Source organism: Ranitomeya imitator, chromosome 2, assembly GCF_032444005.1.
Source record: "Ranitomeya imitator isolate aRanImi1 chromosome 2, aRanImi1.pri, whole genome shotgun sequence".
Taxonomy (NCBI): Eukaryota; Metazoa; Chordata; class Amphibia; order Anura; family Dendrobatidae; genus Ranitomeya; species Ranitomeya imitator.
The window spans coordinates 558,048,583-558,058,997 of NC_091283.1; positions in this window are offsets into that span (position 1 = coordinate 558,048,583).

Consider the following 10,415-nt stretch of genomic DNA (forward strand, 5'->3'; position numbering starts at 1 on the left):
TTTTCTACAACTACTAAACGAGAGTCGGAAGACCGAAGCAATGGCAAGGAAACCTGGGGAACACCTTGGAGTGTAACACACCATCTCTCTCCACCCCATACCCAATTTGTAGGCCTAATGCAGCCTACTTTCCGACAACTACTAAACGAGAGCATTAAGATCGAAGCTCTGGAAAGGCAACCTGGAGAACACCTTGGAGTGGAACACACCATCTCTCTCCACCCCATACCCATTTTGTAGGCCTAATGCAGTGTAGTTTCCAACAACTACTAAACGAGAGCATTAAGATCGAAGCTCTGGAAAGGCAACCTGGAGAACACCTTGGAGTGGAACACACCCTCTCTCTACACCACGGAAGGGCTGATTCTTAGGAAGGAAGGCTGTCATAAAGAAGCAGGGCGCGTCCGAGGGTGATTATATTCTTATTAGGTATATACTCACCCTCGGACGCGCCCTGCTTCTTTATTTGTAATGAATGTTTATTTGCAATGTGGTTTTGACTTACTCTATTTTTTGGGTAAATAATGATTTTATTATTTTCATTGTTTTGCATCTTCTTGGCAATAATATAAAGAAGACGCGACAGGACAACACTCGGTGGATGCCATATCTGTGTTTTAAATTGCAAAAAACTTTCAGTTAACTACTTGCAGGAGAAAGTTATTGTAGCTGGTGGCCATTTTTAGTACTGTACCAGACTTTTGTTGTATGTGTTTGTTTTTAATGTTAAAATGTCTGCATTTGATATCTCTCCAGTATTTTCTTTTTTATAAGCAAAATACTTATTTTTATATTTTCTGATGTTGGTTCCAGGGGAACACGGGCAGCAGTAGACAGGTCAGTGGAGGCCTAGTGGAAGGAGGGACCGCAGACAGGCTTCGAAGCCCTAACATAATAAATTGGGCTGGCTGTAGGCAATTTAAAATTGGTTCCAGGGGAACACGGGCAGCAGTAGACAGGTCAGTGGAGGCCTAGTGGAAGGAGGGACCGCAGACAGGCTTCGAAGCCCTAACATAATAAATTGGGCTGGCTGTAGGTAATTTAAAATTGGTTCCAGGGGAACACGGGCGGCAGTAGACAGGTCAGTGGAGGCCTAGTGGAAGGAGGGACCGCAGACAGGCTTCGAAGCCCTAACATACCGGTAATAAATTGGGCTGGCTGTAGGCAATTTAAAATTGGTTCCAGGGGAACACGGGCGGCAGTAGACAGGTCAGTGGAGGCCTAGTGGAAGGAGGGACCGCAGACAGGCTTCGAAGCCCTAACATAATAAATTGGGCTGGCTGTAGGCAATTTAAAATTGGTTCCAAGGGAACACGGGCGGCAGTAGACAGGTCAGTGGAGGCCTAGTGGAAGGAGGGACCGCAGACAGGCTTCGAAGCCCTAACATAATAAATTGGGCTGGCTGTAGGCAATTTAAAATTGGTTCCAGGGGAACACGGGCAGCAGTAGACAGGTCAGTGGAGGCCTAGTGGAAGGAGGGACCGCAGACAGGCTTCGAAGCCCTAACATAATAAATTGGGCTGGCTGTAGGCAATTTAAAATTGGTTCCAGGGGAACACGGGCGGCAGTAGACAGGTCAGTGGAGGCCTAGTGGAAGGAGGGACCGCAGACAGGCTTCGAAGCCCTAACATAATAAATTGGGCTGGCTGTAGGCAATTTAAAATTGGTTCCAGGGGAACACGGGCGGCAGTAGACAGGTCAGTGGAGGCCTAGTGGAAGGAGGGACCGCAGACAGGCTTCGAAGCCCTAACATAATAAATTGGGCTGGCTGTAGGCAATTTAAAATTGGTTCCAGGGGAACACGGGCGGCAGTAGACAGGTCAGTGGAGGCCTAGTGGAAGGAGGGACCGCAGACAGGCTTCGAAGCCCTAACATAATAAATTGGGCTGGCTGTAGGCAATTAAAATTGGTTCCAGGGGAACACGGGCGGCAGTAGACAGGTCAGTGGAGGCCTAGTGGAAGGAGGGACCGCAGACAGGCTTCGAAGCCCTAACATAATAAATTGGGCTGGCTGTAGGCAATTTAAAATTGGTTCCAGGGGAACACGGGCGGCAGTAGACAGGTCAGTGGAGGCCTAGTGGAAGGAGGGACCGCAGACAGGCTTCGAAGCCCTAACATAATAAATTGGGCTGGCTGTAGGCAATTTAAAATTGGTTCCAGGGGAACACGGGCGGCAGTAGACAGGTCAGTGGAGGCCTAGTGGAAGGAGGGACCGCAGACAGGCTTCGAAGCCCTAACATAATAAATTGGGCTGGCTGTAGGCAATTTAAAATTGGTTCCAGGGGAACACGGGCGGCAGTAGACAGGTCAGTGGAGGCCTAGTGGAAGGAGGGACCGCAGACAGGCTTCGAAGCCCTAACATAATAAATTTGGCTGGCTGTAGGCAATTTAAAATTGGTTCCAGGGGAACACGGGCAGCAGTAGACAGGTCAGTGGAGGCCTAGTGGAAGGAGGGACCGCAGACAGGCTTCGAAGCCCTAACATAATAAATTGGGCTGGCTGTAGGCAATTTAAAATTGGTTCCAGGGGAACACGGGCGGCAGTAGACAGGTCAGTGGAGGCCTAGTGGAAGGAGGGACCGCAGACAGGCTTCGAAGCCCTAACATAATAAATTGGGCTGGCTGTAGGCAATTTAAAATTGGTTCCAGGGGAACACGGGCGGCAGTAGACAGGTCAGTGGAGGCCTAGTGGAAGGAGGGACCGCAGACAGGCTTCGAAGCCCTAACATAATAAATTGGGCTGGCTGTAGGCAATTTAAAATTGGTTCCAGGGGAACACGGGCGGCAGTAGACAGGTCAGTGGAGGCCTAGTGGAAGGAGGGACCGCAGACAGGCTTCGAAGCCCTAACATAATAAATTGGGCTGGCAGTAGGCAATTTAAAATTGGTTCCAGGGGAACACGGGCGGCAGTAGACAGGTCAGTGGAGGCCTAGTGGAAGGAGGGACCGCAGACAGGCTTCGAAGCCCTAACATAATAAATTGGGCTGGCTGTAGGCAAATTAAAATTGGTTCCAGGGGAACACGGGCAGCAGTAGACAGGTCAGTGGAGGCCTAGTGGAAGGAGGGACCGCAGACAGGCTTCGAAGCCCTAACATAATAAATTGGGCTGGCTGTAGGCAATTTAAAATTGGTTCCAGGGGAACACGGGCAGCAGTAGACAGGTCAGTGGAGGCCTAGTGGAAGGAGGGACTGCAGACAGGCTTCGAAGCCCTAACATAATAAATTGGGCTGGCTGTAGGCAATTTAAAATTGGTTCCAGGGGAACACGGGCGGCAGTAGACAGGTCAGTGGAGGCCTAGTGGAAGGAGGGACCGCAGACAGGCTTCGAAGCCCTAACATAATAAATTGGGCTGGCTGTAGGCAATTTAAAATTGGTTCCAGGGGAACACGGGCGGCAGTAGACAGGTCAGTGGAGGCCTAGTGGAAGGAGGGACCGCAGACAGGCTTCGAAGCCCTAACATAATAAATTGGGCTGGCTGTAGGCAATTTAAAATTGGTTCCAGGGGAACACGGGCGGCAGTAGACAGGTCAGTGGAGGCCTAGTGGAAGGAGGGACCGCAGACAGGCTTCGAAGCCCTAACATAATGAATTGGGCTGGCTGTAGGCAATTTAAAATTGGTTCCAGGGGAACACGGGCGGCAGTAGACAGGTCAGTGGAGGCCTAGTGGAAGGAGGGACCGCAGACAGGCTTCGAAGCCCTAACATAATAAATTGGGCTGGCTGTAGGCAATTTAAAATTGGTTCCAGGGGAACACGGGCGGCAGTAGACAGGTCAGTGGAGGCCTAGTGGAAGGAGGGACCGCAGACAGGCTTCGAAGGCCTAACATAAGAAAAATGTCAATACAATGGTATTGACAGTGCCAGGCATTGAAGGATGTCAGCGCATAGACTAAACATTGGTGGAGCTGTGAGAGAAAATTTTGCAAGTGGTAGAGCACTGTTTGACCTGGGGGGGGGACTGTTTTGTGGCCGGCGGTACAGGCCCAGGGCCCCTCATATTACAACGGTGTGTCTGACGTTGGGTGCGCACCACCACCGCCAGACACTTTATTGTACTATGAGGGACCTAGTGGCAGTGCCGTCGACCAAAAGCGGGCACACCCACCTCTTCAGACAAACAGTACTCTCACGGGTGCTGGCGCCAAGTGGCGATACCACGGCCCCGTGTGGGGACTTTGGCCATTTAGGGAGGTGTTAACATGTCGGATGCTGGACAATCAGGTGCTGCAAATTACGAGATTGGAAAAGTCGTTCAGAATAGTCCACAGGCAAGACCTTTACATAGGAAAGCTAGGTGTCAGCCGGGCAAGGTGGGGCAAAAGATTTCGAAATCCAGTTGTGGTTCATTTTAATGAAGGTTAGATCATCTACATTTTGGGTAGGCAGACGAGTCCTTTTTTCTGTTAGTATTGAACCTGCAGCACTGAATGCTCTTTCTGATAGGACACTAGCTGCCGGGCAAGCAAGCTCCTGCAATGCATATTCTGCCAATTCTGGCCAGGTGTCTAATTTTGATGCCCAGTAATCAAATGGGAATGACGGTTGAGGGAGAACGTCGATAAGGGATGAAAAATAGTTAGTAACCATACTGGACAAATGTTGTCTCCTGTCACTTTGAATTGATGCTGCAGTACCTGTCCTGTCTGCGGTCATAGCAAAATCACTCCACAACCTGGTCAGAAAACCCCTCTGGCCAACGACACTTCTGATTTCTGCCCCTCTAACACCTCTGGTCTGCTGGCCCCTGCAGCTCGTGTTAGAACGATCACGGGCGCTGTGTGCAGGGAATGCCAGAAGCAAACGGTCAACAAGAGTTGATTGTTTGGTTGCTAATATTAGTTCCAAGTTCTCATGTGGCATTATATTTTGCAATTTGCCTTTATAGCGAGGATCAAGGAGGCAGGCCAACCAGTAATCGTCATCATTCATCATTTTTGTTATGCGTGTGTCCCTTTTGAGGATACTTAAGGCATAATCCGCCATGTGGGCCAAAGTTCCAGTTCTCAAATCTGTGGTTGTGCTTGGTTGAGGGGCAGTTTCAGGCAAATCCACGTCACTTGTGTCCCTCCAAAAACCAGAACCCGGCCTTGCCGCGCCAACAATTTCCACTGGCCCCGGAAAAGCTTCCTCATTAAAAATATAATCATCCCCATCATCCTCCTCGTCCTCCTCCTCCTCTTCGCCCGCTACCTCGTCCTGTACACTGCCCTGGCCAGACAATGGCTGACTGTCATCAAGGCTTTCCTCTTCCTCAGCTGCAGACGCCTGATCCTTTATGTGCGTCAAACTTTGCATCAGCAGACGCATTAGGGGGATGCTCATGCTTATTATGGCGTTGTCTGCACTAACCAGCCGTGTGCATTCCTCAAAACACTGAAGGACTTGACACATGTCTTGAATCTTCGACCACTGCACACCTGACAACTCCATGTCTGCCATCCTACTGCCTGCCCGTGTATGTGTATCCTCCCACAAAAACATAACAGCCCGCCTCTGTTCACACAGTCTCTGAAGCATGTGCAGTGTTGAGTTCCACCTTGTTGCAACGTCTATGATTAGGCGATGCTGGGGAAGGTTCAAAGAACGCTGATAGGTCTGCATACGGCTGGAGTGTACGGGCGAACGGCGGATATGTGAGCAAAGTCCACGCACTTTGAGGAGCAGGTCGGATAACCCCGGATAACTTTTCAGGAAGCACTGCACCACCAGGTTTAAGGTGTGAGCCAGGCAAGGAATGTGTTTCAGTTGGGAAATGGAGATGGCAGCCATGAAATTCCTTCCGTTATCACTCACTACCTTGCCTGCCTCAAGATCTACAGTGCCCAGCCATGACTACGTTTCTTTCTGCAAGAACTCGGACAGAACTTCAGCGGTGTGTCTGTTGTCGCCCAAACACTTCATAGCCAATACAGCCTGCTGACGTTTGCCAGTAGCTGCCCCATAATGGGAGACCTGGTGTGCAACAGTGGCAGCTGCGGATGGAGTGGTTGTGCGACTGCGGTCTGTGGACGAGGTCTCGCTTCTGCAGGAGGACGAGGAGGAGGAGGAGGGGGTGCGAATGGCTACAGCCAACTGTTTCCTAGACCGTGGGCTAGGCAGAACTGTCCCGAACTTGCTGTCCCCTGTGGACCCTGCATCCACCACATTTACCCAGTGTGCCGTGATGGACACGTAACGTCCCTGGCCATGCCTACTGGTCCATGCATCTGTTGTCAGGTGCACCTTTGTGCTCACAGATTGCCTGAGTGCATGGACGATGCGCTCTTTAACATGCTGGTGGAGGGCTGGGATGGCTTTTCTGGAAAAAAAGTGTCGACTGGGTAGCTCGTAGCGTGGTACAGCGTAGTCCATCAGGGCTTTGAAAGCTTCGCTTTCAACTAACCGGTAGGGCATCATCTCTAACGAGATTAGTCTAGCTATGTGGGCGTTCAAACCCTGTGTACGCGGATGCGAGGCTAAGTACTTCCTTTTTCTAACCATAGTCTCATGTAGGGTGAGCTGGACTGGAGAGCTGGAGATCGTGGAACTAGCGGGGGTGCCGGTGGACATGGCAGACTGAGAGACGGTGGGAGATGGTATTGTTGCCGCCGGTGCCCTAGATGCAGTGTTTCCTACTACGAAACTGGTGATTCCCTGACCCTGACTGCTTTGGCCTGGCAAAGAAACCTGCACAGATACTGCAGGTGGTGCAGAAAATGGTGGCCCTACACTGCCGGAAGGGATGTTGCGTTGATGACTAGCTTCATTGGCCGAGGGTGCTACAACCTTAAGGGACGTTTGGTAGTTAGTCCAAGCTTGCAAATGCATGGTGGTTAAATGTCTATGCATGCAACTTGTATTGAGACTTTTCAGATTCTGCCCTCTGCTTAAGGTAGTTGAACATTTTTGACAGATGACTTTGCGCTGATCAATTGGATGTTGTTTAAAAAAATGCCAGACTGCACTCTTTCTAGCATCGGATACCTTTTCAGGCATTGCAGACTGAGCTTTAACCGGATGGCCACGCTGTCCTCCAACAGGTTTTGACTTTGCTACGCGTTTTGGGCAAGATACGGGCCCGGCAGATGGAACCTGTTGCGATGTTGATGCCTGCTGCGACCCCTCCTCCTCCGCTTCAGAACTGCTGCCGCCTGCACCCTGTTCCCCCAATGGCTGCCAATCGGGGTCAAGAACTGGGTCATCTATTACCTCTTCTTGTAGCTCGTGTGCAACTTCGTCTGTGTCACCTTGTCGGTCGGTGGTATAGCGTTCGTGATGGGGCAACATAGTCTCATCAGGGTCTGATTCTTGATCAGCACCCTGCGAGGGCAATGTTGTGGTCTGAGTCAAAGGACCAGCATAGTAGTCTGGCTGTGGCTGTGCATCAGTGCACTCCATGTCAGATTCAACTTGTAATGGGCATGGACTGTTAACTGCTTCACTTTCTAAGCCAGGGACGGTATGTGTAAAGAGCTCCATGGAGTAACCCGTTGTGTCGCCTGCTGCATTCTTCTCTGTTGTTGTTTTTGCTGAAGAGGACAAGGAAGCGACTTGTCCCTGACCGTGAACATCCACTAACGACGCGCTGCTTTTACTTTTACCAGTTTCACGAGAGGAGGCAAAAGAGCTAGAGGCTGAGTCAGCAAGATAAGCCAAAACTTGCTCTTGCTGCTCCGGCTTTAAAAGCGGTTTTCCTACTCCCAGAAAAGGGAGCGTTCGAGGCCTTGTGTAGCCAGACGACGAACCTGGCTCCACAGCTCCAGACTTAGGTGCAATATTTTTTTTCCCACGACCACCTGATGCTCCACCACTACCACTACCCTCATTACCAGCTGACAATGAACGCCCCCGGCCACGACCTCTTCCACCAGACTTCCTCATTGTTTTAAAAACGTTACCAAACTAACGGTATTTGTTGCTGTCACACAACTTACACGGTGAGCTATAACTTCAGTATGATTTAGCTACCCCTTTACAGGTGGGTGAGACCACAACGAAAATCAGGCACAATGTTACACACTCTGTTGTTGGTGGCAACAAATGAGAGAGATGCCACACACGCAGGACTGTCACTGAAGCGCAAATGTAAATATTAATCTCCCACTGATTTGTGTTTTTTTTTTTTAAAAAGGAGACTTTAGAAAAAAAAAAAAATGATTTTTTAAGGAAGAATTTATAAACTAAATAAAATGAAATGATTTTTTCAGGGAGAATTTAGAAAACAAATAAAACATAAAATAGCCTTTCTAGGGCCCAGTGAGTGAGAGAGGACGCACACAGGAGTCAGGAGTGGCACACAAGCCCAGAGGCCAATATTTATCTCCCACTGATTGATTTAGTGATTTTTTCAGGTAGATTTTGGAACCCAAATCAAGCAAAAAAATTAATAGGCTTTCTATGGCCCACAATTGGAGAGAGAGAGATGGCACACCCAGGAGTCAAGACTGGCACACAAGCAGAAAGGGCAATATTAATCTCCCACTGATTTGTTTTTTTGTTTTTTTTTCAGGGAGACTTTAGAAAAAAAAATTAAAAAAAAATGATTTTTTTCAGGAATAATTTAGAAACCAAATAAAATAAAATGATTTTTTCAGGGAGAATTTAGAAAACAAATAAAACAAAAAATAGGCTTTCTAGGGCCCACTGAGTGAGAGAGGACGCACACAGGAGTCAGGAGTGGCACACATGCCCAGAGGCCAATATTTATCTCCCACTGATTGATTAAGTGATTTTTTCAGGTAGATTTTGGAACCCAAATCAAGCAAAAAAAATAATAGGCTTTCTATGGCCCACAATTGGAGAGAGAGAGATGGCACACCCAGGAGTAAAAACTGGCACACAAGCAGAAAGGGCAATATTAATCTCCCACTGATTTGTTTTTTTGTTTTTTTTTCAGGGAGACTTTAGGAAAAAAAAAAAAAATGATTTTTTCAGGAATAATTTAGAAACCAAATAAAATTAAATGATTTTTTCAGGGAGAATTTAGAAAACAAAAAAAAAAAAATAGGCTTTCTAGGGCCCACTGAGTGAGAGAGGACGCACACAGGAGTCAGGAGTGGCACACAAGCCCAGAGGCCAATATTTTTCTCCCACTGATTAAGTGATTTTTTCAGGTAGAATTTAGAACCCAAATCAACCAAAAAAATAAATAGGCTTTCTATGGCCCACTATTTGTGAGAGAGATGGCACGCTCAGGACTGGCACACAAGCCCAGAGGCCAATATTAATCTCCCACTTTTTTTTTTTTTTTCCAGGGAAAATTTATAAACCCAATAAAAAAAATAATAAATAGGCTTTCTATGGCCCACTATCTGAGAGAGAGAGATGGCACGCTTAGGACTGGCACACAAGCCCAAAGGCCAATATTAATCTCCCACTGATTGATTTATTGATTTTTTCAGGTAGATTTTGGAACCCAAATCAAGCAAAAAAATAAATAGGCTTTCTATGGCCCACTGAGAGATGGCACACACAGGAGTAAGGAGTGGCACACAAGCCCTGAGGCCAATATTTTTCTCCCACTGATTGATGTAGTGATTTTTTCAGGTAGATTTTAGAACCCAAATCAAGCAAAAAAATAAATAGGCTTTCTATGGCCCACTGAGTGAGAGATGACACAGACAGGGATGGCACTCTAGCAGAAATGCCAATCTTAATCTCCCACAAAAAAAAAAAAAAAAAAAAAGGAACTGTCCTTCAATTGCTATCTCCCTGCAGTAATCTCAGCCAGGTATGGCAGGCAGCAATAAGGAGTGGACTGATGCACAAATTAAATAAAAAGTGTGGACAAACAAACAAGATAGCTGTGCAGAAAGGAAGGAACAAGAGGATTTGTGCTTTGAAAAAAGCAGTTGGTTTGCACAGCGGCGTACACACAGCAATGCAGCGATCAGGGAGCCTTCTAGGGCAGCCCAATGAGCTACAGCGCTGAGGGAAAAAAAAAATAAAAATGTAGCTTCCACTGTCCCTGCACACCGAAGGTGGTGTTGGGCTGTAGAAATCGCTACAGCACAAGCGGTTTGGGGGTTAATGGACCCTGCCTAACGCTATCCCTGCTTCTGACGAAGCGGCAGCAACCTCTCCCTAAGCTCAGATCAGCAGCAGTAACATGGCGGTCGGCGGGAACGCCCCTTTATAGCCCCTGTGACGCCGCAGACAGCAAGCCAATCACTGCAATGCCCTTCTCTAAGATGGTGGGGACCAGGACCTATGTCATCACGCTGCCCACACTCTGCGTTTACCTTCATTGGCTGAGAAATGGCGCTTTTCGCGTCATTGAAACGCGACTTTGGCGCGAAAGTCGCGTACCGCATGGCCGACACCGCACAGGGGTCGGATCGGGTTTCATGAAACCCGACTTTGTCAAAAGTCGGCGACTTTTGAAAATGTTCGACCCGTTTCGCTCAACCCTAGTAATCACTATATGTAATTAATCCT